Source organism: Chiloscyllium punctatum, chromosome 17 (assembly GCF_047496795.1).
Source record: "Chiloscyllium punctatum isolate Juve2018m chromosome 17, sChiPun1.3, whole genome shotgun sequence".
NCBI lineage: Eukaryota > Metazoa > Chordata > Chondrichthyes > Orectolobiformes > Hemiscylliidae > Chiloscyllium > Chiloscyllium punctatum.
Genome location: NC_092755.1, coordinates 15,743,204 through 15,769,674, shown reverse-complemented (window position 1 = coordinate 15,769,674; position 26,471 = coordinate 15,743,204). Strand labels below are relative to the sequence as shown.

Here is a 26,471-nt window from a genome sequence, read left to right as displayed (position 1 = left end):
CTAGGCCGTCACTTCACCTGCTCACTGGTTACTCATCCCTGAGCACTGACACATGAAGCTAAACCCATTCTTCCAACATGATTGTGTGATCCTGAAGTCTTCCTGCACTCTGGTGATATCACTCAGTCTCTCTCCATGTGGTATCCCTCACTGTGTGGGTCGAATTGCTGCCTCTGTCAGCGTCTCTCACTCTTGCAGCTCCTCCAGATCCTGAGCTAACAGAATTCTCCACTCCAGAGAGACTCAACAGCACAGGCCAGGGATGGAGTTTGGGATTTTCCAGATCTCTGTGGGGTTCATTTCCATTCTCCTTGTGTAACCCTCACTGCATCAGTCTAATTTCCCATTCTGTCTATTTCTCTGTCTCCTGTAGGTACTCAGGAAGTTGCTGACTCAATAGACTTCCCAACTGCTGTGTGTCTCATCCATCACCTCATTGAAGATGGTTGGTCAGCCAGAGAGACAAAGGGCAGGGAGACCGGGAGCCTTCAATAAATCCTGCAGTGTGGTAAGATCACTCATAGTGACAGAGCAGAGAACAATGAGAGGGCTCCAAACATCGCTAACAAGACAGGACGCAGATACAGTGCTGGATGGGGAGCACAGTATAGACACACCCCGTGCTCAATCACCACGTCTACTTTAACTTATGTTGCAGTGAGACAGCATCGGGAGTTCATAGTTATCAATCCAGTCCTGTGCTGTCTTAGCGAGCATCAGTACAACAGAGGGGAGAGTAGGCCTCCGACAAGAGGTTGTGAATGCTGCCTGGGATCTTTCTGTTCTGTGTTCTCCCTCCAACACTCTACTAAGACTCACTACTCTGCAACACCATCTGTGGCATGGCTTGTGCAGCAGTGTCTTCAGTCATTTTTAACTCCTACAATAGTCCCTGTCCCTGTAACCTCCTCCCTTCCCGATACTCCCTCCACATATTTGAGACATACTGCATTCTAGACTACCATCACTATCGCTGTAACTTGCTTCAGTGTCTACAACATGCCTTATTTTGGTACACTAATCCTCTTTAGCTGGATACAGAGTGATACAGCACGGAAACAGAACCTGTGGTCAAACCCCTCAAGGCTGCCCATGTTTCTTATACTCAATGAGTCTCATTTGCCTGCATTTGGCCCTTATCTCTTCAAACCTTCTCCTCTCCATGTACCTGCCCAAATGTCTTTTCCATGCTGTAATTGTTTTTGTTTCTCCCATGTGCCTGAGGCAGTCTGTTCCGTTTATGCACCATCCTCTGTGGATAATGTTCCCCTCAGCTCCCTCTTTAAATCCTTGCTCTCTCACCTCCTGTTATACCCTCTAGTTTTGGACTCACCGACCCTTGGTTATTCACCATTCTTAGGGTCACCTCGTGGCCTCCTCTGCCCAAGGGAAATATTTAGGACAAAGTTACAAATATCTCCAACATATGTAACAAAGTGCTGGCCAATGTCGGCAAATGTGCCAAATATCGCTTTCCCTACCCTGTCCACCTGGTATGCCACTTCCGAGGAACAATGTAACTTGCACCCTCTGGTCTCTCTCTCTCTCTCTCTCCGACAACCCTGGCCAGAGCCCGTCCATTAACTGTATTAGTCCTCCCTGGTTTGTCTTAACAAAATCCAACCCCTGAATTAAACTCCATCTTTCATTCCTTGGTCCACTGGCCCAGTTGGTCAAGATCCCCTTTGATAACCGTATTCACTGCCCACTACACCATTCATTTGATCATCAACAAACTTTCACACAATCACTCCTATATTTTCAACTAAATCGTTTATGTCGATGATGCACATCAGTGGGCCCAGCCCTGATCCTTTCTTCAATAATGGAATCAAACCATATTCTTGTCATAGAGCCATACAGCATGGAAACTGACCCTTCAGTTGATACCCACCATAATCTAAAACTAAACTCTTCCCAGCTGCCTGTTGCTGGCCCATATCACTCCAACCCTGCCCTATTCACCTGTTTATCCACATATCTTTTAAATGTTGTAATTGTACGCACATCAACCCCTTTCTCAGGAAGTTCATTCCACACTCAAACCACCTTCTGTGTAGCAAATTGCCCCATATCTTTTTTTTGAACACCTCTCCCCTCTAACCTTAAAAATATGGCCCCTGATCTTGAGACTCCCCCATCCTGAGGAAAAGGCAACTACCATTAAATTGATCCATATATCTCATTTTTTTCATAAACCTTTATAGCATCATGTCTCAACCCCCAGGCACCAGTGAAAAAAGACTCAGCCTATCCAGCCATTTTTCAGATCTCAAGCCTTTCATACCCAGCAATATCCTGGTAAATCACTTCTGAATGTCCTGCAGCTTAATAATATCCTCCCTGTTAACTGCGCGACCAGAACTGGACAGAGTCTTGCAGAACAGGCCTCACAAATGTCTATGCAAACTCAACATGACGTCCCAAATCCTACACTCAATGGGCTGAGCAATAGTCAGGCATGCAAAGCACTGTCTTATTCGTCCTGTGATGCAGCCTTCAAGGATTATGTACCTGAACCCGGAGGTCCCTCTGCTCTAAAAGACTTATCAAGGCCTGAGCATTAATTGTATAAGCTCTACCCGTGTTTGTTTTACAAAATGCATTACCTCGTATTTATTCAGATTGAATTCCATTTCTACTTTTTCAGCCCATTCATTCACCTCATCAAGATCCCTTTGTCATCTCACAAAACCTCCTTCACTGTCCATGATGCCACCCTCCAGCCTGCCAGCCCATCACACATGGCTGTCTGTAGTACACATACCTTTACTCGGGCCTCCACAATTTTTTCCCTAGCATCCCACAGTGTCCTGAGATACACTTAATCAGGTTCTGGGACTTGCCATAGCTTTGAGTTTTAAAACCTCCAGCGCCAGCTCTTTTATAACATGCACTCTTTTCAAGTCATAGAGATTTACAGCATAGAAACAGACCCTTCGGTCCCCAACTCGTACTGGCTTACCCGGTCTAAATAAATCCATTCCCTTTTCCAGCATTTGGCCCATATACGTCTATACCCTTTTAGATTAGATTACTTACAGATTAGATTAGATTACTTACAGTGTGGAAACAGGCCTTTTGGCCCAACAAGTCCACACCGGCATGCAGAAGCGTAACCCACCCATTCCCGTACATTTAACCCTTCAACTAACACTACGGGCAATTTAGTATGGCCAATTCACATTGCATGCGCATCTTTGGACTGTGGGAGGAAACCGGAGCACCCGGAGGAAACCCACGCAGACACGGGGAGAATGTGCAAATTCCACACAGTCAGTCGCCTGAGTCGGGAATTGAACCCGGGTCTCTGGCGCTGTGAGGCAGCAGTGCTATCCACTGTGCCACCATGCCCCCCACCCTTACTATTCAGATGCCAATTTGAAATGTTGTAATTGTATCAGTCTCCATTACTTTCTCTTTCAGCTCATTCCATACACACATCACTATGTGTGTGAAGAAGCTGTCCCTTCAGTCCCTCTGTAAACCATTCACCTCTAAACTTAAATCTATTCCCTCTATTTTTGGACTCCCCAACTTCTGGGAAAAGGCCTTGAATGCTTACCCTATCCATGCCCCTCATGTTCATATAAACCTCTGTGAGGTCATCCCTCAGTCTCCGATTCTCCAGTGACAGTAACCCCAGCATATTCAGCACCAACCCGGGCAATATCTTGTTAATCTTTTCTGAGTCCTTTCAAGTTTCACAACATTCTTCTTGTAGCAGAGAGACTGGAATTGCAGAGAACTCCAATTGTGGCCTAACATATTACTCTTGTTCCCTGAATTCCCCAGTCTTTCTCCACAGTAAGTTCTGGAGTGAAAAAAATTGTTTAGGATCTTAGCAAATATCCTGCAGTTCCACACATCGATGGCCTCATTGATCACTAAAGGACACTATTTTGTCCTGAGTTACTTATGTACTCTTAATATACTGATACAATCACTTTTGGATTCCCCTTTCCTTCTCTGCTGAGGCTATTTCATTTAGCCTTTCTCCATTCCTGTTTTCTACTCAAAGTGTATTCCTACAGCCCCTGTATATCCTCAGGAATTCCCTTGATCCAGCTGGCTATACCTGACATGTGCCCCCTTTTCCTTGACCAGACCCTCAATAGACAGCCAGTGTTTCCGAATGCTGTCAGCATTGACCTGCACACAAACAGGAACATGCTGGCGCTGATCGATCAGTTTATCTTACTTTTAAAATATTCTCACTTGCCAAACTTCCCTTTCCCTGTAAATAATTCCCTTCCCCAATCACATTTTCAAAGTTCCTGACTAATACGGTCAAGATTGGTCAGGCTCCATTTTATAACTTGCACTTGTGGACCAGGCCTGTCCTTTTCCAAAGCTATTTTCAAACTACTAGAACTGTGATCACTTTGGCAAAACGCTTTCCCAAATCTCAGTCCCTCTCCCTACCTTAATTCCCAAGTGGAGGTCAGGTTTTGCCCCTTTCTCTTTTCAGGCCATTTACATATTGATTGGGAGTTTTCTGGAACACAATTACCAAATTCCTCCCTTGCAAACACTGAACACTGGCAGTCCCAGTCTAGGTTTGGAAAGTTCATAAACGCTACTATAACAGCCCTATTATTATGGTTGATATTTAAGGTGTCCTGACATATTTGTTCCTCAGTCTGCCACAGATTATTCGGGGTCAGCAGTCGCATCGTATCAAAGTGATGACCCATTCTTATTTCTCAGTTCCACGAACATAGCTTCACTGGGCAATCCACAGGAATATTCTCTCTAAGTACTGCTGTGATGATTCATGCAATCAAAACCCACCACCACACGTCCTCTCTTGCCTCCCCTTCCTGCAGCATCTCCACCTTGAAACAATGAACTGTCAGTCCTGCCTCTCCCTCAGCTGTGTTTCTGTAAAACTATAATATCCCAGTCCCATGTTCCAATCCATGCCCTGAGTTCATCTTCCTTAGCTGTCTGGCCCCTTACATTGAAATTAATGCAGTTTAATCATCAGTTTTCCCCCATTCCCTGCTATGTTCTTGCCTGCCTTGTCTGCTGAAATTGCTGTCTTTAACTCGTGTACCAGCCTCAATCATCTTTCTGGCCTTACGTTTATTTAAGGTCCAACACCCTGCCAGACTGGGTTATATCCTCTCAAGCAGCTCTAGCAATTCACCCCACCAGGATATTTGTCCCTCTCCCGCTCCCAGTTCAGGTGCCATTCCCACCCTGTCACCCTGTGCTGACACCTTCAGGGATCTATGGACTTGTCCACCAAGGTCGCTGTATTCCTCAGTACTCCGCAAGGACCTACCGTTTATTATGTCTGTACTTCGCTTATCGTACCTCCCACAGTGTATTACCTCATTTCGATCAGAACTAAACTCTGCTTCGATTATCATCCGATCGACATCGGACAGCAGACAGAGACCATCCTCCTCACTGTGAACAACACCCTCACCTTTCATGTCATCTGCAAACCGACTAATGATACCTTCTGCTTTCACATCTGAGTTATGAATGTTCAATGATTCCTGCACAGTTTCCTGTGGTACACCCGGTGGTGAAAGTATGCTATCCACCAATTTTGCATCCAATTTGCCAACTTGCCTTGGAACCCAGTCCTTTTGAACCAGCCTTCCATGTTGGATCTTGTTTAAGGACTTAGTCAAGTCCATGTAAACCACATCATCTGCAGCGCCTTCATCAATATACTTAAGCATCATTTTAAAAAAAAAGCTGAATTGAATTCCTCGGACAGTATCTTCCTCTGCCAAATCCATGATGACTAAACCAAGTTGATCCTTACCTTTGCAAGTGTTGATTCATCCTCACAATTGTTTCCAATAATTTCCCTCCTCCTCCTGTCAGACTATCTGCTCTGTAATTACCTGGCCTATCCCTGCTGCCCTTCTTGAACAAAGGAACCATATTAGCGATCCTCCAGTCATTCAGCACTTCACCTGTGGCCAGCAAAGTATTATATTTATCCAGCAATTTCTGGGTAATTAGCATGGGGTCAAAGAATGCTGGTCCAGGCAGTGACACCCACATCCCATGAATGAATAAATAAAAATACATATGTCCCTCCCTACCTCTGCAAACCCCTCCAGCTGCAGCAATCCGTACTGGCTTTGTAACACCGTTCAGGCCCTGACCTCTCTCTGTCACTCTCTCACCACCTCCAGCACCTTCACTTCTCCATGTTCGTATCGTGTCAATAAAACTTGGCAACGATTCCCCTTCTCATTGCCCCCCCTCCTGCTAGCAGACCCATTGCAATCCCTTTAAAACTTACTCTAAAACTCTCTCTCACTTCAGGATTTTTAGTACTTTGTGGTGATCTTCTCAGCCTCATAATCTAATATGATCCATTTTGTCCTGAGTGAGGTACCGGTGGGGATTTTTTGCTGGGTTTTTGTCTGTTTCAGTGGAATATCCTTTTGTTGAGTATTTTTCACTGTTCCTTCAAATGTTTTCCACTGTTCATTTACAGGCGCATATTTCAGTCTGTTTAGCCTGTTTATCTTGGTCAGTTCTCCTCTCCAACTCAGGTAATTGGCTATTTTTGTTTCTAGTTGTAGCTTGTCCTTTCTGTGTTTCACTTTAAAACTTTATAGTTCTTTAAACTGCACATTATCACAATTTCCCAGAGGATCTCTCCAGGTGACGTTACTCATTCACTAAGTTTTATCACACAACAGTCGCTCTGAGACAGTTACGTCCCTCGTCAGTTACACAATCTGTTATTCTAAGAAACACTGAAAAAAATTCTCTGAACTCCTCTTCCATTGTCACTGTTGTCAGTGTGATTGTCCCAGACTTTGCGAATATTAACGTTTCACTGAGTGTTCACCATGCTTGTATTGCCCTCCATATGAATATTTGTTTTTCCAATCTGTACAACCCACGTTTTCTCTGTAATCTGCTCCATTCACCTGAAACATTCCTGTCTATGTAAAACACCCCATCCTACCAACATCCTTATCCCTGTAAACTGCTCCATTCCTCCCAAACTCCCCATCTCCATGAACCCCTGTAGGCCCGACAGCTCTCCACATTTCTGTAACCTCCTGTGGCTCAAAGGTCCTCCCTCCCTGTGAAACCACCTCCAGTTCCCACACCCCTCCCAGTCTGGGTCATCCGCTCCAGATCAGGCCATTGCTGTCTCTGTTACCTCATGCAACCTTAGCAACGCCTCATATTTGTGTCTCTTCATTCAGATCGCATCCTCTCCCGCTTCCCGAACCCTCTTGCTGCCATCATAACCCTTGCTATTTAGAAAATGGAATAGCACATTCCAGTACAAGCCCTTCCGCCCTCAATATTGTGCTGACCTTTTATCCTACTCTGAAGATGAAACGAACCTACATATCTTACATTTTACTATCATTGATGTGCCTATCCAAGAGTTGCTTAGATGTCTGTAATGTGTCTGAATCTACTACCATGGCTGGCAGTCCATTCCACGCACCCACCACACTCTGTGTAAATAACGTACCAGTCCCGTCCATGCCGACAGGATATCCCAACCAATCTAGGCCTACCTGCCAGCACTTGGCCCATATCCTTCTGATATCTAAGCTAAACCTTCCGCCAATTACCTGAAACTTATGTCCCCTTGTGATTACCATTTCACCATGGGAAGTAGTCTCTGGTTATCCACTCTATCTATCCCTCTCATTCCCTTGTACACCTCTATCAAGTCACCATTCTTCCTCCTTCGCTGTGATCAGAAAAGCCCTAACTTCCACAATCTACCTTCTATGGGCATGCCCTCCAGTCCAGGCAGCATCCTGCTAAATCTCCTCTGCACTGTCTTTAAAGGTTCCACGTCCTTCCTACAATGAAGCGAACAGAACTGTTCACAATATTCGAAGTGTGGTCCAACTGGGGATCTGTAGAGCTGCAGCAAAATCTCACATCTCTTAAATTCAATCCCCCTGCTAATGAAAGCCAACACACCATCCACCTTCTTAACAGCCTGTCAACTTGGGTGGGAACCTGAGGGACACAGGATCCCTTTGTTCCTGCACGCTGCTAAGAATCCTACCTTTAACCACGTAAAGGTTTTCTGCAGAATCCTCCAATCGAAAACTATCCCTATCTTTGTAAGTTCCTCCAGTCCCTACAACACTCATAAACTGTGAAACCTTCTCAAGTCCATATATTCCTAATGCCTGCAATATCCTCCTGTCCTGATGTCACTCCATATCTCTGTTACCCCCACCATCCTGCAGTGCTCTTCTGGGGAACATTGCAGAGGAAGGAGGAGTTGGAGAGTCTGGGCCATGTTACAAGGTATGAAGGGCTGCAGAACTTGGAGGATGGTACAAATGTCGGAAGGGACGTGGGACTTGAAGAAGGTTAGGTGTTCCGGGATTCATTGAACCTGCAGGATAGGACAAGGGATGGCTTGTGGAACCTGGAGGATATTATGATTTGAACCACAGGTAATTTTTGATTGGAACATTCAGCCGATCTTATAGTCATAGAGATGTACAGCATGGAAACAGACCCTTCATTCCAACCCAGCCATGCCCACAGGATATTCCAACCCAATCTAGTCCCACCTGCCAGTACCTGGCCTATCTCCCTCCAAACCCTTTCTATTCATATATACATCCAAATGCTTCTTAAATGTTGCAATTGTACCATCTGTAAGACTGGCTGAAAGATCCAATCAAACATTACCTGTGGTTCAAATCATAACATCCTCCAGGTTCCCCAACCCATTCATGGTCCCATCCTGCAGATCAGATATCCCAACCCAATGTAGTCCCACCTGCTAGCACCCAGCTCATCTCCATCTAAACCCTTCCTATTCATATACCCATCCAGATGCCTTTTAACTGTTGCAGTTGTACTAGCCTCCACCACTTCCTCTGGCAGCTCATTCCATATACTTACTATCCTCTGCGTGAAAATGTTGCCCCTTTTTATCTTTTATATCTTTCTACTCTCACCCTAAACCTCGCCCTATAATTCTGGATTCGCACACCCCAGGAGAAAGCCTTTGTCGATTTACCCTATCCATGTCCCTCTTGATTTTATAAACCTCGATGAGGTCACCCTCAGCCTCCAACTCTCCAGGAAAAACAACCACCACCTGTTCAAACTCTCCCTATAGCTCATCCCTGGCAACCTTGTTGTAAATCTTTTCTGGACCCTTTCAGGTTTCACAACATCCTTCCGATCGGAAGTAGAACAGAGTTGCATGCAGCATTCCAAAAGTGGCCTAACCACTGCCTTGTACAGCCACAACATGACCTCCCAACTCCTGTACTCAATACTCTGACCAATAAAGGAATGCATACCAATCACCTTCTTTGTTATCCTAACTACCTGTGACTCTACTGTCAAGGAACTCTGTATTTCATTTGAAAGATTTCATAGACAGGTAGAGTGGCCCGAGGTCTTCTGGGTAATGCTAGTTCAGTCTAAGCTGGTAAGCAGAGCCAGTGAAATATTTGCAGCGCTGTCTCTCGAATGGTCGAGTGATAATGCACAAGTCAAACAGGCTATTTTAAGTGCTTATGGATTGCTTATGAAAGGGAAGCCACTACAATTCCCTTTACCGTACCATCGCTATCTGTCAAAGCTCTTTCAGGTCTATATCCTCCGAATTGTTGAAACCTGCTCTCACAATTGCAACTCCCGTTATTTCCTAACATTGTTGAGTCTCTAAAACCATCCCTTTCAGGTTAATCTCCTCCACTGCATACAACACTCCAAGCTTGTGTAATCTGTTCAATTCCTTCAGTTCCTATATACCTATGAAGAGGTGTGACTGCTTTGTGGCCATTGTATCCTCATTTATATCTGCAAAAGGCTCTGCTCACTGTAGCATATCCTATGCCCATAAGTGAATCTGGTCTCTCATAAGACTCTCTATCACTCTCTCCTCCAGTCTCTACAAGCTTCCCTATCCCTGTCGTATCTTGCAGCATGCACACCACGCACTCTCTCTGACATACCTTCCAGTGCATAAATTCATCTCTCCTTCTAACTGTATCCAGTCTACAACTTCATCCCTGTCCGTGCAACATCCTCCAGTCCATATACTCCTCTCTATTGCTGCAGCATTCTCCAGCTTATATCATCTTCCATGTGTTTGCAACATTCTGCAGTCCATACGACCCTCCCTTTCCCTGTAATATTCTCCAGTCCATACGACCCTCCCTTTTCCTGTAATATTCTACAGTCCATACTACCCTCCCTTTACCTGTAATATTCCCCAGTCCATACCATCCACCCTATCACTGTGATATTCTCCAGATCCCACAACTGTTGTTAAATGTACGACATCCTGGAATCCTGTGAATGTTTCTATGCCCTGATCAACGTTGTCCATGTAACGATCCACAACCCTACACACATCCCTATCTCTGGAATCTAATCAAATACGCTTTATCTCTCTATCTTCCTCCAAACAATAAAATGTTTTCTCCTGCGAACAATCTGTAGCAACTGTAACTATGTTTAACCCTGCAACATTGTCACACCCCCAAACATCTCTCCCACTCTGTGACCTCTAACCATCCCTCAAAGGCCCTCTCTCGGTGACACGCGCCATGCATTTGCAACAAGGCAGATGGAATGACAGCATTAACTGAAGGGAACAGATATGATCGAACTGTTATTGTGGAGGTGTGGCTGCAGCATGACCATCGCTGGGATGTGTTTATTGAGGGGTTGTAGGGATTTAGGCAGGATCAGCAAAAAACCAATCAAGGTCCCGTTTTGTTGTGAAGAAAGGACGCAGTCAGTGCATTAATGAGACAGCCAATTTAACCTGGGAATCAAAATATAGAGTCATTTTGAATCGACAGCTTCCAAATAGCAAGGGAGATCTGGGAGATCAAATCACAATCCATGCATGTTGTTAAGACGGATGCAATATTTTCTTGGTGATAGTAGACAGAGGCATGTGCAGTGGTCAATTTCTGATTGGACGTCTGTTTCACAAGGATCAGTGCTGTGATGTCTGTGTGTAATTTATATCTGGGATTCAGATGAAAAGGTCAGCAGTTTGAGTGGTAATTTTGCAGTCGACATTTGGAAAGGCATGTAATGATTAGGGATAGATAGGGGAATTGTGGATAGTGAGGAAGAGTGTTCATGGTTGCAGCAGTACATACATCAGCTGTAATGTTGGGCAGAGATGTGGCAAATTGAATTTCATCGGGACAGGTGTGAAGTGATATATTTATGAAGTCATATGGAAGAGAGAAGTACACTAATTGACTAGTTGGAAACATTGATAAACAGATAGACATTGGAAGCAAATCCATAGCTCCCTAAAAATAACAACACAACAGGATGTGGTGGTCGAGGGGGAGTATGGCATGCTAACCTTTATTGGGCACAGTATTGAGTACAGACTTTTGCATGTCATGTTGTGACTGAATGAAACTTCATTCGACCATGTTTGGAAAGTTGCGTGTCATTCTCATCGACACACCACAGGAAGGATGTGGAGGTTTTGGGGAGGTTCCAACAGAGGGTTGGCAGAATATTGCCTGGATGACTGTGTTTAAGGAGGTTGGACGCAGTTGGATTGTTTTGCGAGAATATCCGAGTCTGAGGGGTGACCTGGTACAGGTAAAGAGCATGAGGAGAGGCGTGAATAGTGTGGATAGTTGGAATCCTCCTTCCAATGTCGAAATATCAAATACTAGGGCGCATCGGTTTAAGGTGAGAGTGAGAAGTTTTAAGTGAGATGAATGAGGCCAATTGTCTTTACCGAGCAATGTGATTATTGAGGGGTTGTAGGGATTTAGGCAGGATCAGCAAAAAAACAAACAGGAGGTGGGAGAGGTGGCAACAAGAGCAAACATTTGAAGGGCATTTAGACAGAAACATGAACAAACAGAGAATAGAGGGATATCGCCCATGTGCAGACAGATGGGATTAGTTGAGAATAGCATCATGGTCAGCACAGCCATGGTGGGCCGAAGGGCCTATTACTCTGCTGTACTGCTCGATTTTCTAACTTAACGACATCTAACCTGTCAAAGCCCCTCCGAATCCTGGATGTTTCATTCAATTTCTCTCCCATTCTTCAAAACTCCAATAGGTTCAAGGGCAATCTCCTCCACCTCTTCTCATTGGAAAATCCCGCCATCTCCAGGATCAGCCGAGCGAACCTTCCCTGGCCTGCCTCCAACACAAGAATGTCTTTCCTTAGGGCACACATACTATTCATTATAATCTAGGTGTGGTCTGACTTGTACCTTGCATCGTTTTAGCAAGACCTCCCTATATTTAGACTCCATTCCCTTTGCCTTCTCGATTACTTGCTGGTCCTGTAAGCTACCTGTTTCAGATTGAATCACAAGGATTCCCAAAATCCTTTGTGCAGTCAGTCTGAAACCAAACGGTGTTAGCCTGACAGTAAGTCGGGAACGTGCTGGAATGTGCTATAAAGAATATGACAATAAATGAGAACTAGATACTTAGAAACAATGTGAGATGTATGATTTTATAAAAGGGGAATATTTTTAAATCTGTTGCATCCTATATTTTGGTGTGACCATAAATGGCAGAATAGATAAGGGTGGGGAAGGCTAGTTGCAGTAGAGGGATATTTGAAATTTCAGAAGCATTTTGACAAGTTTCAACAAGGGCTAAAAATTAGCTCGTGAGAGAATAGGGCCCCTGAAAGGTGAATGAGGCTGTCTGTGTGGAATCACTGCTGATGGGGGAGATACTGAACAAGTATTGTGTGTTAGGCTTTACTGTGGTGAAAGACATGGAAGCTCGGGAACTTGGGAAAATACATAGGGATGTCTTGAAAAGAGTTCACATTGGAGAACAGGAGGTGCTGGATGTCTTAAAATGCAAAAGTTAGATAAAACCTTTGGACATGATCAGATATACCCCAGCGCCTTGTGAGAAGCGAGGGAGGAAATTGCAGGGCCCCTCTCAGAGATATTTGTATCATTGACAGCTACTACGGACCAGTGAGACTGATGGCAGGGGTGGTAAGTTGTTGGATGAGATTCTGAGAGAAACGATCATCGTGCATTTGGAAAGGTAAGGACAGATTAACGATCGTCAGCATGGCTTTGTGCATGGGAAATCATGCCTCAAATGTGAGTGTGGAGGTAGACAAGTGAGAGGTCAAAGCAGAGCAGTACACGATGTCCACATGAACTTTAGCAAGGCCTTTGACAAGGTTCTACATGGCAGACTGGTTAGTAAGTTTAGATCAGACATAACCAGGGAGCGCTCACCAACTGGATACAAAACAGGATTGACTATAGGAGACAGAACATATTCATAGAGGGTTTCTGCCCAAACTGCAGGCCTGTGACCAACGGTGTGCCATGGGGTTCGGTGCTGGGTCACTGTTGTGCATCATTTATATAAACAGATTGGATGATAATACAGGATCCATGATTAGCAAGTTTGTGAGTGAGACTGAAATTGGTGATAATGTGGACAGTGAAGAGGGATATCGAAGAGTACAATGGAATCAACAGTACTGCTGGACCACTGAGGTTAGGAATAACAGGTGGAGAAATGCAAGATGTTGTATTGTGGTAAAGCAGACCAGGCTGGACTTGTACAATTAATGTTTGGGCCTTGGATATTGTTGTGAATCATTTCATTGACCCAGGGATGCAGGTACACAATTTTTTGAAAGTAGCGTCACGGGTAGACAGGCTGGTGAAGCAGGCGTTTGGGATGGTCACCCTTCATTGGGCAGAGCATTGAGAGTAGGAGTTGGGATGTCATGGTTTATCTGTAGAGGACATTAGTGAGGCCACTGTATAAGCATTGTTGATTATCTGGAAAAAATTAACTTGTTCACGTATGTCCTTTAGGGAGGGATATATGATATTTTTACCTGGTCTGGCTCACATGTGACTCCAGTCCCACAGCAATATGGCTGGCTCTGAGTTGCCTCTGGGCAATTAGCAGGAGGGCAATGGATGCTGGTCCATCCGGTGATATCCTTAGGCCTTGAATGAATCAATGAAATACACATATGTCTATCCCTACCTTGGCAAACAGCTCTGCTGCAGCAATCCGTACTGGCTTTGTAACGTTGTTCAGGCCTTTGCCCCTCTCTGTAACACTCTCACCACCTCCAGCACCTTCAATTCCCCCTGTACCGCTACTCTGATTAAACACTGACAATATTTCCTCTTCCTACTGCACTCCTCCACATTTCTAAATGTTGGTTACTTCAGAATTGATCGGTTCTTTTTCATCTCTTAATCAAATCGGCCAAGACCGTCTGAAGTGGGAAGGAGCATTGGGAAGGTGTCAAGCACCTCGAGACTTTCTGTGGGGAAAACGGGAATCCAGGAGAAAACAGCACAAGGAGCGCGCTGTCATGTCAACACCCCACCCACCCCCTTTCCACGTTCACCTTCTGCCTCAAGTGTAACAGAGTCTGTGGAAGGCCACATCGGTCTGTACAGCCAACTCCAGACTCCCCCACCCCCACTGAGAGTGGGAGAGAGTCAGCCTCATCTGTGAGCCACTGCCAAAGAGATGATGAGATAGGAACGTTGAATCCCCTCACAATTATCCCAGTGTCTTTGTTACAAATTGAAACAATTCCCTGTTGATGCAGTGTTTAATAATGTCATATCACTCAGTATCTCTCCATGTGGTATCCCTCACTGTGTCAGTCTATTTACTGCCTCTGTCAGCATTTCTCTCTCTTACAGATGGTCTGAGATCCTGAGTCAACAGAATTGTCCATTCCAGAGAGATGCAGCAGCACAGGCAAGGGATGGAGACTGGGATTATCGAGATCTCTGCTGGACTCAGTGCCACTCTGCATGTGTTATCCTCATTGCATCAGTCTAATTTCCCATTCTGTCTATTTCTGTCTCATGCAGGTCATCAGGATGTTCCTAACTCCTGTCTCATCCATCACCTCATTGAAACTGGTTGGTCAGCCAAGAGAAATGGAGAGGGAGATCTGGAGCCTTCAGTAATTCCTGCAGCTGGTAAGATCACTCACAGTAAACAGCACAGGGTGGAGGTAGACCAGGAAGACAGGACAGAGATATAGAGCTGGGTAAGGAACAGCAACATTCTAGACTTCATTCTCACCATCTTGTGAGGGTCCTGCTTTCACCTCTTCTGTACTAGTCCTCAATGCGACAGCACAGGGGATCGCAGGCATCAATCCTGGCCCATGCTGTGTTCGTGATCTCTGTAATATCCTCCAGTCCCGATAATCCTTCCTCTGTTTGAAATCTCCTCTAGTCCACATCATTCTCTGTGTCTCTGTCTCTGTCTCTGTCAGGTTCTCCAGTCCCTAACACCCTAATCCCTAACCTTCTCCAGTAGGTACTAAATTCCTTCATCCCTGTAAACCCTGACAGCCCTGTCTATCCCTGTAAGCTCCTCCCACCAATACCACCCTCCATGTCAATGTATTTGTCTTTAACCTCTCCATCCGCCCCTATCTATGTAATCTTCTCCAGCTCCTACAACCCTTCCTTAGCTGTGAAAAATTTGTAATCTCCTTATCCTTCTCCAATTCTTTGATCTTTATCTTGTTAAATTTCACCTTCATTCCCGACACCATACCCCTCCCGACCACAGGAACCTCTTTCAGTTTGTGCAACCCTCCCCATTTGTGTAACTGTCTTCAACCCAGTAACCTGGAATTCTCCATTGCCTTCCTATCTATGTAGCCTCCAGAGCCTAGAAGCCTTCTTATATCTGTAAATGTCTTCAATCACAACAACCTTCCATATCTCTGTTAGTATACACAATAATCTCCTAGATGAAACAGCCCCCTGTCTGTGTCTCTCAGTCTGCCTGCCTCTTCCTAACTCCATCCCTATCCCTCTCTCCAGAATCTAATCCAGCTCCCTCTCTCTCTGTAAATTCCTCCAATCCCCAAACACCTTTGTCCCTCTGACATTCTTGACCAGATGTAACTGTGTTTAATTCTTAGCCTCCCTATCTCTGTAACCTCTACCCATCTGTCCAACCCCCCACTACTGAGGTGCGACTCCCTGTATTCGCCATAAGGGAGATGGAATGACAGTGAACAGATCTGATGGAACTGTCATTACGGAGGTGTAGCTGCAGAATGACCATCGCTGGGAAGTGAATACTGAAGGGTTGTTTGCATAGAGTCATAGAGTCATAGAGATGTACAGCATGGAAACCGACCCTTCGGTCCAACCCACCCACGCTGTGCAGATATCCCAACCCAATCTAGTCCCAATATGCAGACTAGGCAAAAAGCTAACAAGGTATGAAGGAAGGATGAGGTTAATGCATTAATGAGACAATCATGTGGATCTGAATTTGAAAAGTAGAGTTGAGAATAAGCAAGCAGCAGCAACCGTTAGCAGGAATTCTTTTGTAGGCACCAAACAGTGATGGGAATGTCAGTATGGTTACAGGCAGGACACTGAATGTACTTATGGCAAGGGCAGTACAGTAACGGTGTGTGACAATGGTCTCCATGCCGACTGATCCAGCAACGAGCCTGTTGGATTGAATTTGTTGGTGTGAATATAAATGGCAGAATTGTAAGGGTGTAGGAGGGGTGTAGTGGTATAGGAGATATGGTGTATTTGAATTATCAGAAGCCTTTATGCAAGTTTTAACAGGGAAAAGAACGGACAAAGGAAGCACATGGTGAGGGGAAGAAACTGACAGGACAGCGTACCTGCAGAGTTACTGCCTTTGCTGTTTGAATTCATGTATCGCTGGATACCGGAGTGCATTTATCAGATTTAAAGGTTACTGCAGATTATATCTGCAATAAATGCTTCTGCTTGTGAGTCCTATCAGATCGAATAGATTGGTTGGAGAGACAGTTTAAGACAATACAGAATTGGTAACACAACAGTATGTGATGGATGGCAGTTATAGGAAGAGGGACAGTCTCAGATAGAGTTACATAGATGGGTTAACTCCAAAAAAGGCAAGAGAGTTTAGTAGCTAGTGCAGGAGTCTTCTGTGGCTCTCCCTATTTTAAACAAATATGCTGTTTTGGAAAATGTAGCGGGTGATGGATTCACAGGGGAACGTTGCACAAACAGACAAGTTTGTGGTATGGAGACTGGCACTAATGCAACAAGGGATACGTCGGATTCCACGAAGTCAATTGTGTTAGGGGACTCGCTAGTCTGAGGTACAGACAGATGGTTCTGTGGACAGCAGAGAAATAAGCAGATTAGTGTGTTGCTTCCCTGGTGCCAGGATCAAGGATATCTCAGAAAGGATGCAGAATGTTCTGACAGGGGAGAGGGTCCAGCAAGAGGTCATTGACCAAATTGGAACCAACGACATAAAAAGGGAAAACGTTTGAGATTATGGACGGAGATTGCAGGGTGATAGGCAGAAATTTAAAAAAGAGGATCTTGACAGTAATAATATCTGTGTTACTCCCGGCGCTATGAGCTAGTGAGGACAGGAATAGAGGGATAGAGCAGATGAATACATGGCTTTGGAGCTGGTGTATGGGAGAAGTATTCACATTTTTGGATCACTGGAATCTCTTTTGAGGTAGAAGGAACCTGTACCAGAAGGACGGATTGCACCTAAATTGGAAGGGGGCGAATATACTGGCAGGAAGATTTGCCACAGCTGCTCGAGAGGTTTTAAACTAGTTTGGGTGGTGGGGGGTGTGGGGGGGGGGGGGAGCTGGGGGCAGGGAGATAGTGAGGAAATAGATCAATCTGAGATTGGTAAACTGAGAACAGAAACGAGTCAAACAGTCAGGACGGGCAGGGACAAGGTAGGACTAATAAAGTAAACTGCATTTATTTCAATGCAAAGGGGCCAAATAGGGAAGGCAGATGAACTCAGGGCATGGTTAGGAATATGGGACTGGGATATCATAGCAGTTACAGAAACATGGCTCAGGGATCGGCAGGACTGGCAGATAATGTTCCAGGTTACAAATTCTACAGGAAAGATAGAAAGGAAGGGAGGACAGGAGGGGGAATGGAGTTTTTGATTAGGGATAGCATTACAGGGGTACTGAGGGAGGATATTCGTGGAAATACATCAAGGGAAGTTATTTGGGTAGAACCGAGAAATAAGAACGGGATGATCGCCTTATTGGGATTGTATTATAGACTCCCTAATAGTCAGAGGGAAATTGAGAAACAAACTTGTGAGAAGATCTCAACTATCTGTAAGAAAGTAGGGTGATTATGGTAGGAGATTTTAACTTTCCAAACATAGACTGGGACTGCCGTAGCGTTAAGAGTCTAGATGGAGAGGAAGTTATTCAGTGTGTACAAGAAAATGTTCTGATTCAGTATGTGGATTAACCTACTAGAGAAGGTGCAAAACTTGACCTACTCTGGGGAAATAAGGCAGGGCAGGTGACTGAGATGTCAGTGGAGGTGCACTTTGGGGCCAGCTACCATAATACCATTAGATCTTAAATAATTATGGAAATGGATAGACCAGATCTTAAAGTTGAAGTTATAAATTCGAGAAAGGCCAATTTTGACAGTATTTGGCAAGAACTTTCAAAACCTGATTGGGGGCAGATGTTCACAGGTAAATGGACGGCTGGAAAATGGGAAGCCTTCAGAAATGAGATAACAAGAATCCAAAGCAAGTATATTCCTGTTGGGATGAAAAGAAAGGCTGGTAGTATAGGGATTGCTGACTAACTAAAAGGTTTGATTCATAAAAAGAAGGAAGCATATGTCAGGGATAGACAGGATAGATCGAGTGAATCCTTCGAAGAGTATAAAGGCAGTAGAAGTATACTTAAGAGGGAAATCAGGAGGGCAAAAAGGGGACATGAGATAGCTTTAGCAAGTAGAATTATGGAGACTGCAAAGGGTTTTTACAAATACATTAAGGACAAAATCATAACTAGGGAGAGAATAGAACCCCTCAAAGATCAGCAAGGCAGCCCTTGTGTGGAGATGCAGGAAATGGGGGAGATACTAAACGAGTATTTTGCATCAGTATTTACTGTGGAAACTGATATGGAAGATATAGAATGTCAGGAAATAGATGGTTATACGTTGAAAAATGTCCATATTACAGAGTAGGAAGTGCTGGATGTCTTGAAACGTTTCAAAGTGGATAAATCCCCAGGACCGAACAGGTGTACCATAGAACTCTGTGGGAAGCCAGAGGAGTGATTGCTGGGCTTCTTGCTGAGACATTTGTACCGTTGATAGTCACAGGAGAGGTGCCAGAAAACTGGAGTTTGGCAAACGTGGTGCCACTGTTTAAGAAGGGTGGTACGGACAAACCATGGAACTATAGGTCAGTGAGCCTGTCGTCGGTAGTGAGCAAGTTGTCGAAGGGAATCCTGAAGGACAGGATGTACATGGAGTTGGAAAGACAAGGACTGATTAGGGATAGTCAACATGGCTTTAACCGTGGGAAATCATATCTCACGATCTTGATTGAGTTTTTTGAAGAAGTTACGAAGAGGGCAGAACAGTAGATGTGTTCTATATGGACTTCAGTAACGCGTTCGACAAGATTCTCCATGGAAGACTGGTTAGCAAGTTTACATCTCACGGAACACAGGGACAACTAGCCACTTGCATACAGAACTGGCTCAAAGGTTGAAGACAGAGGGTGGAGGTGGAGGGTTATTTTTTAGACTGGAGGCCTGTGACCAGTGGAGTACCACAAGGATCAGTGCTGGTTCCTCAATTTTTTATCATTTACGTAAATGATTTGGATGCGAGCGTAAGAGGTATTGTTAGTAAGTTTGCAGATGACAACAAAATTGGAGGTGTAGTGGACAGCGAAGAGGTTTACCTCAGAGTACAACAGGATCTTGATCAGATGGGCCAATGGGCTGAGAAGTGGCAGGTGGAGTTTATTTGAAATAAATGCGAGGTGCTGCATTTTGGGAAAGCAAAGTTTAGCAGGACTTCGACATTTAATGGCAATGGGTGTGTTGCTGAACAAAGAGACCTTGGAGTACACGTTCATTGGTCCTTGAAAGTGGAGTCGCCGGGAGGTAGGATTGTTAAGGTGGTGTTTGGTTTGCTTTCCTTTATTGGTCAGAGTATTGAGTTTTGGAGTTGGGAGGTCATGTTGCGGTTGTACGGGACACTGGTTAGGCCACTGTTGGAATATTGTGTGGAATTCTCGTCTCGTTCCTATCGGAAATATGTTGTGAAAATTGAAAGGGTTCAGGAAAGATTTACAAGGATGTTGACAGAGTTGGAGAATTTGAGGTATAAGGAGAGGCTGTACAGGCTGGGGCTGTTTTCCCTTGAGCGTTGGAGGCTGAGGGGTGACCTTCTAGAGATGTACAAAATTGTGAAGGGCATGGAGAGGATAAATAGAGAAAGTCTTTTCCCTGGCGTCGGGGAGTCCAGAACTAAAGGGCATAGGTTTAGGCTGAGAAGTGAAGGATGTTGGGTGGCACAGTGGTTAGCAATGCTCCCTCCCAATGCCATGAGACTCAGGTTCAATTCCCGCCTCAGGCTGTGTGGACTTTGCACATTCTCCCTATGTCTGCGTGGGTTTCCTCCCACAATCCAAACTTGTGCAGGCTAGGTGAATTGGCTATGCTAAATTGCCTGTACTGTTAGGTTAGGGGGATGGATCGGAGTGGTTTGTGCTTTGGTGGGTCGCTGTGGACTTGTTTCCACACTTAAAAAAATGAAAACGTGAAAGAGACCTAAGGGGCAACTTTTTCACACATACGGTGGTACGTGTATGGAATGAGCTGCCAGAGGATGTGGTGGAGGCTGGTACAATTGCAGCATTTAAAAGACATTTGAATGGTTATATGAATAGGAAGGGTTTGGAGGGATATGGGTCGGATGCGGGCAGGTGGGAATAGATTGGGTTGGATATCTGCTCGACATGGACGGGTTGGACTGAAAGGTCTGTTTCCATGCTGTACATCTCTATGCCTCGATAACTCACAGAGTGAGTTTGTAAATGCAGTTAGTGTGAATGGTATTTGGAGCAATACATGTAATTGGAAAGTTAAAGTTAGGTTGGAGTTTGTTTAAAGGGATTGAAATATAGAGGTAAAGGCATCATGAATCAGTTGCATAGAGTGTTGGTGAGAGTGTACCTGAGGTATTGAGTGTAGTGTCGGTGACCTAATCTAAGAAAGATGACACTGATCACAGAGGACGTGCAATGGACATTCTCCAGATTAATTCCTGAGATGACAAGATTTTCTGATGGGGAGATTTGTCCTGCGACCTCTCCAGTTTCAAAGCATGAGAGGTGATCGCAGTGAAATTTCAAAAATCTATGATTCATGTGATGAGGTGGAAATAAACAGGATGTTTCTCTAGCTGTCTACTCTATATTTAAGGCAAATAATGACAGGATAAGGGATATGCCATTTAAGACCGTAATAAGGAGGAAATTCTTCCCTCGGAGGGGACTGACTAACACAGGGGCATGGAAGCCTGTTAGCAGGGCAAGATTAAGGAGAATCCCCAGATATTCTTCACGTATATCAAGTGGAACAGAACAACCAGGGAACATGTAGGGTCTATTAGTGACTTGGCAAGTTGTATCCAAACTCAACTTCATGGGAGAAGGCTGTTTGTGTGACTGGAGCCCAATTTCCCCGGTGTACCCGGTAGAGATCAGTGCTGTGTTCCGTATTATTTGTGGTATTCATAAGTGATGTGAATGTGAAGTGGGTAGGGGGAGTGTGATAAGTAAGTTTGTGTTTGACACAAAGATTGGCTGTGTGGTTGGCAGTGAGGAGGGAGGTCTTATATTACAGGAAGATACAGATAGAATGGTCAGATGGTCAGATCAATGGCAAATGGAATGTAACTCTGATAAATATGAGGTGATGCACTTTGGAAGAAGGAAACAGACAGGGGAGGACTCAAAGAACGGCATCACACTAGGAAGCTCAGAGCGTGCTTCTCCACACATCCCTGAATGTGACTGGATATGATAATTGATGAGTTCAGCATGACTGTAGATAAAGCCTTTATTCATTGACACAAAGATTATCCGAGTTTTATATAGCACTTCGGTAAGGCCAAATGAAATATTGTGTGCAGTTCTAGGAGCCGCGTTACAGGAAGGATGTGATTGTACTGGATGAGGTGCAGAAGAGATTCACCAGAATGCTTCCTGGGATGGACCATACGAGCTGTGGAGAGAGGCTGGGTAAGCTCGAGTTATTTATTTTGAAGCAGAGGAAGTTGAGTTGGAATGTAATTCAGATTTAAGATTACAAGGGGCATGGACAGGGTGAATAGACAACAGCTGTTCTTTTTAGTCAAAGTTTCAGATTCTTTACAGAGTGAAACCAGGGAATGGAGAATGGAGAACAGAGAAACATGACACAGCTACTTCACTTCTGCCTTCACAGAAAAATGCATAAACAAAGCCTTCCCAGCAATAGGAAAAAACCTGAGTCTGATGAGAAAATGATGTGGAATGAAACTAGTAAATAAACTAATTTGGAGAAATTATTGGAACTGAAAATAATGGGCATAGAAAAAAAAACAACACAGATTGATGAACTGGGAAACATTTGAGAAACTCACTGGTAGATTAATTAAAGAAAATACAATAGAGGCACTGAACTAGGATTTTCAGCAAGGATTTTAATAGAGTCCCAACCCTTGTAAGCAAAGTAAAAGCACATGGGAAAGGGGGTAATATATGAACATGGTGTTAAAATGGGAGTGTTGACAGGAAACAATGAGGAGGAATAAATGGATGGGTTTCAGTTTGGAAGGCTCATGAGTCATCACAATGATTGATGCTGGGGCGCCAGATATTCACAATACATCTCAAACATCTCGTTGAGGGATTCCAATGCAAAGTTTCCAAGTCTGCTGACGGAACTAGGATTTTGAAAGTGAGGAGAATGTGAAAAAAACTTAAAGGAGAATGAAACAAATGGAGTGAATGAGTAAACATGTGGCAGATGAAGAGCAGTGTGGATAGATATGATGTTGTCTACTTTGTTGTGAAACACTAAAGTTCCAGCCAACCATTGGAAAAGGAAGTGGTTGAGAAATGTCGATCTATGAAGGGAACTGCACTTTTCTTCTGTTATTGTTTAGACAGACATCTGTGTTCCATGCAGGGCAGTGAGTTCTGCAGAAAGAAGCCAATACAGGGAATACATTGGCACACTGACCAGTTTACACAGACCCACCAAGTGGGGAGCTGTAACATTGAAAAGGATCTGGGATCTCCCTGTACACCAGTCACTGAAAGCAATATTGCAGGAGCAGAAAGCAGTCAGGAAGATAAATTATTGTTGACCATCATTTCAGAAGGACTGGAGTCCAGGGGTAAGGGTGTCTCAGTGCAGCTGTACAGGCCCTTGGTGCGACCTCAACTCGAACATTGTGCAGTGTTGTGTGCAGTTTTGGTCTCCGTACCTAATAAAGAACAAACCTGACATTGAGGGAGTGCAGCGAAGGATGACCAGACTGATCTCTGGGATGACAGACTTTTTGTGGAGCAGAGTTTGGGGCAACTGAGCCTGTATCGCATGGGGTTTAGGAAGATGAGTGGAGATCTCAGTGAGATATATAAAACACTGACAGGGTGAGTTAGATTGGAAGCAGTGATGATAATTCCCCTGGCTGGGAAGTCTAAAACAAGAGGCCACAGTATTAAATACAGATGGGTCACATTGCATTTAGATACGAATAAATGTCTGCACTCACAGACTGGTGAACCTGGGAATTCTCTCTCACATAAGGCTGTGGAAGACAAGGCACTAAAGACTAATAAGGATGTCTAGACACCAAAGGATGGGGGAGAGGGCAGGAGTATGGTGTAGAAATAAAGGGTCAGCAATCATTATATTGAATTGGATAGCAAACTCGACAGACCAAGGGGACGACCACAGTTCCTATTTTATAGCTTCACAAGGTTAATCACATTAAGGGGTGTGTAAAGTGTGTGGGGAATGTGGATTGAGGAGATGTTCAGACATTAACTAGAATGGGGCAGGCTCAGTGTGCTGTATGGCCTATTACATTCCCGATGTTTCTGTGCGGTTTGTGGGAAAGCTCTGTAAATGTTGTCACAAGTTCACAGATGTTAGGAAGGACGTCTCTGCTGGCTCAACAGGACTGTGTTTCCCGTTCCCTTTTCCATACCGAGGTTGGGGGCTGGGTGTTCTATCAGGTTTTATCCTTTTAGACTTCAGAGCAGTTTGATACGATAGAGTGTCTTGCTTGGCCTTTTCAGAGACCATTGAAGAGTGCATCACATGTCTGTGTGTTTGGAGTCACTTTTAGGCCAGACCAGGAGAGCACGGGAGATTCACTTCCTGAAAGTACATTGGGGAAGGAAATTGGTGTTTACAATCGACATTGACTTCAAGGCCATTGTTACTGACACCAGATTTGAGATCTCGAAATTTTATTAATTGTTTTTAACTTCCACCAGCTGCCAGAGCATTAGCCTGGTCTGGATTATTCATCCAGTGACTTTTCCAAAACAGCACCATCTCCACATGGGGACCGATCGGAAACCACACTGAGCAAGTTTATGTCTGTGCTGCTTGACAGCTCTATCAAAACGAACTCCCAATTTGACTATCATGATGAGACTGAGAGGGTTGTAATTGTCCAGATTGTAATTATTCCCCGACACTGAGTAATTTTCCACATTGCCAGGGAGATGTCAGAGTTGTAGCTGGAAGGAAACCGCTTCCCCAGGGGCACGGCTTGTTGTACAGCACAAGTCTTCAGTCCTATTGCAGGAATGGGGTCAGGACTCATTGCATTTGCCTCTCTACTGTGTTCAGCTTTTTCTTCATGGCACGTGCAGCGAATTGAATTGGTTGAAGACTGATCTGTGATCCTGTGGGCATCATGATGACGGTGAATTGAATTATCGACTCAACACCCCTGGCTGAGGATGGTACAGATACTATTTCCTTGTTTTTTACACTGATGTGCAGAGCTGATCCATTGATAGAATGGGGATAATTGTGAAGCCCTCTCTAACAGTTAGTTGTTTAATCGACTATCACGATTTTTTGCCGGATGTGGCAGTCTGCAGAGGTTTCATCTGGGTGTATTGACCTTGTGACAATTTCTCTCTCTCGATCATATGATTTGGTTTTATTTGATTTGATAGGATTCGTTGTCGCATGTATCTAAGTAGAGTGAAACTCTTTGTTTATACACAGTTCTGGCAGATCATAGTGAGAGTTGGAGCTGCCTTTTTTTAGAGACATGGAGTGGCCGAAAATTAAAAGTCTACTTCAGCTGTCTGTTTCTGAAGAGCCACAAAATAGACAGAAATTAAAATAGATTGCTTCAGCATCAGTGAAAAAAAGGCCTTTGAACAGGGAAGTATTCCAAAGCAAAAGAAAGTATAATCTGATTCGCAAGATTCTGAAACATGCCTATATAGTGGTAAAGAAGGTTTTTTTTAAAAAAAAAGATGATTTGTTACAGAACACAGATGAAAAAATGAATTTGTAGCACAAAAACTTTGAAGAATCACTACACAAAGTAACTTATTCTGATCTCAGTAAGGATTATTTTCATCCACAAAAATAGCATCTCAAGTTATCTTTCAGAAGCTAGCTGTGCCTTTGAAACTGTTTACAATAGTAATAAGTTCTAGTTAAATATTTGGTAAATAATCATGGACACAGATTTCAACATAATAATAAAACCTTAACGAGATGCCTGGCTTGTCTTGTCGAATTCGCGAAGAGAAAGGTTAACCGTAGAAATAATAATATTACGTATTTTGTATCAGAATCAGCTTTTTCCTGTAAAATGTGATCACGGAATTTGATAAGAGATAGCCTGCCCATTGGAGAATAGAATTTATGCAATCCTTCAAGATAAAAAATGAGGGATATGACTGAAAAGAGCAGAGCCCCGAACTTTGGAATGCATTATAGAAAGATCCCAAGGACTAGAGATAACAACAATCGTTAAACTTCCGAAACAAATCAGAACCTCGGGCTGTCCCTGGGAGTGTCCATCATTGATCAGTTGTTTTACAAGATTGGTTCTGCAGAAGGGGAGTGGAGGGTACACTGACAAAGTTGTGTATGATCACTGCAACACAGAACGTATAAAAATACTGTCTTTTTACTGCAAAATCGAAGTGTGTCATTGATTTGCCTTCTGATCTGAGCTAAAGCTTAAGGAAAGGATTGTCTTCTCATGTCAAAGCCAGATTCGAGGAAGATCCTTTGGGATTCTCCCAGCATTAGCCAGGTTTTGCTTGAATTAAAGTCCATTCCGTGCCTGTGTCCTGTCTGCCTCCAGAATCTTTGTCCCGAGCTGGGGAATCTCGCTCCTACAATAAGCAAGGACATACAGGTCATAGGGTAAAGGAAAAACTTAGACTGAGGCATACAGGCTACACCAGAAAGTGTATGCTATAGGCAACATCAATGTGAGCAAGATCAGCATTATTTGAAGTTAGTGAGTCCATTCCTCAGTTTAATAATGGCTGGGGAGATGCTGTTGATGATCCGCTGGTTTGTGTGTTCACGATTCTGTATTGTCTGCATGATGGAAGAGATTGTAGGAGATCCAGGGTGCGATGGGTCTTTGATAATGTTG

The 26,471-nt window shown here is 44.1% G+C and overlaps 1 long non-coding RNA gene across 1 annotated transcript in view; it reads left to right on the top strand.

Moving 5' to 3' along the window:
* The window catches only part of LOC140487747 (uncharacterized), a 39,531-nt gene extending 13,462 nt beyond the window's left edge, over window positions 1–26,069 (top strand). Inside the window, exons 2-5 of the long non-coding RNA XR_011962924.1 lie at window positions 374–508; window positions 14,838–15,019; window positions 21,960–22,068; window positions 24,322–26,069. This is a non-coding gene — a long non-coding RNA (uncharacterized lncRNA). The remainder of the gene's footprint in view (window positions 1–373; window positions 509–14,837; window positions 15,020–21,959; window positions 22,069–24,321) is intronic.
* Window positions 26,070–26,471: the final 402 nt, after the last annotated feature.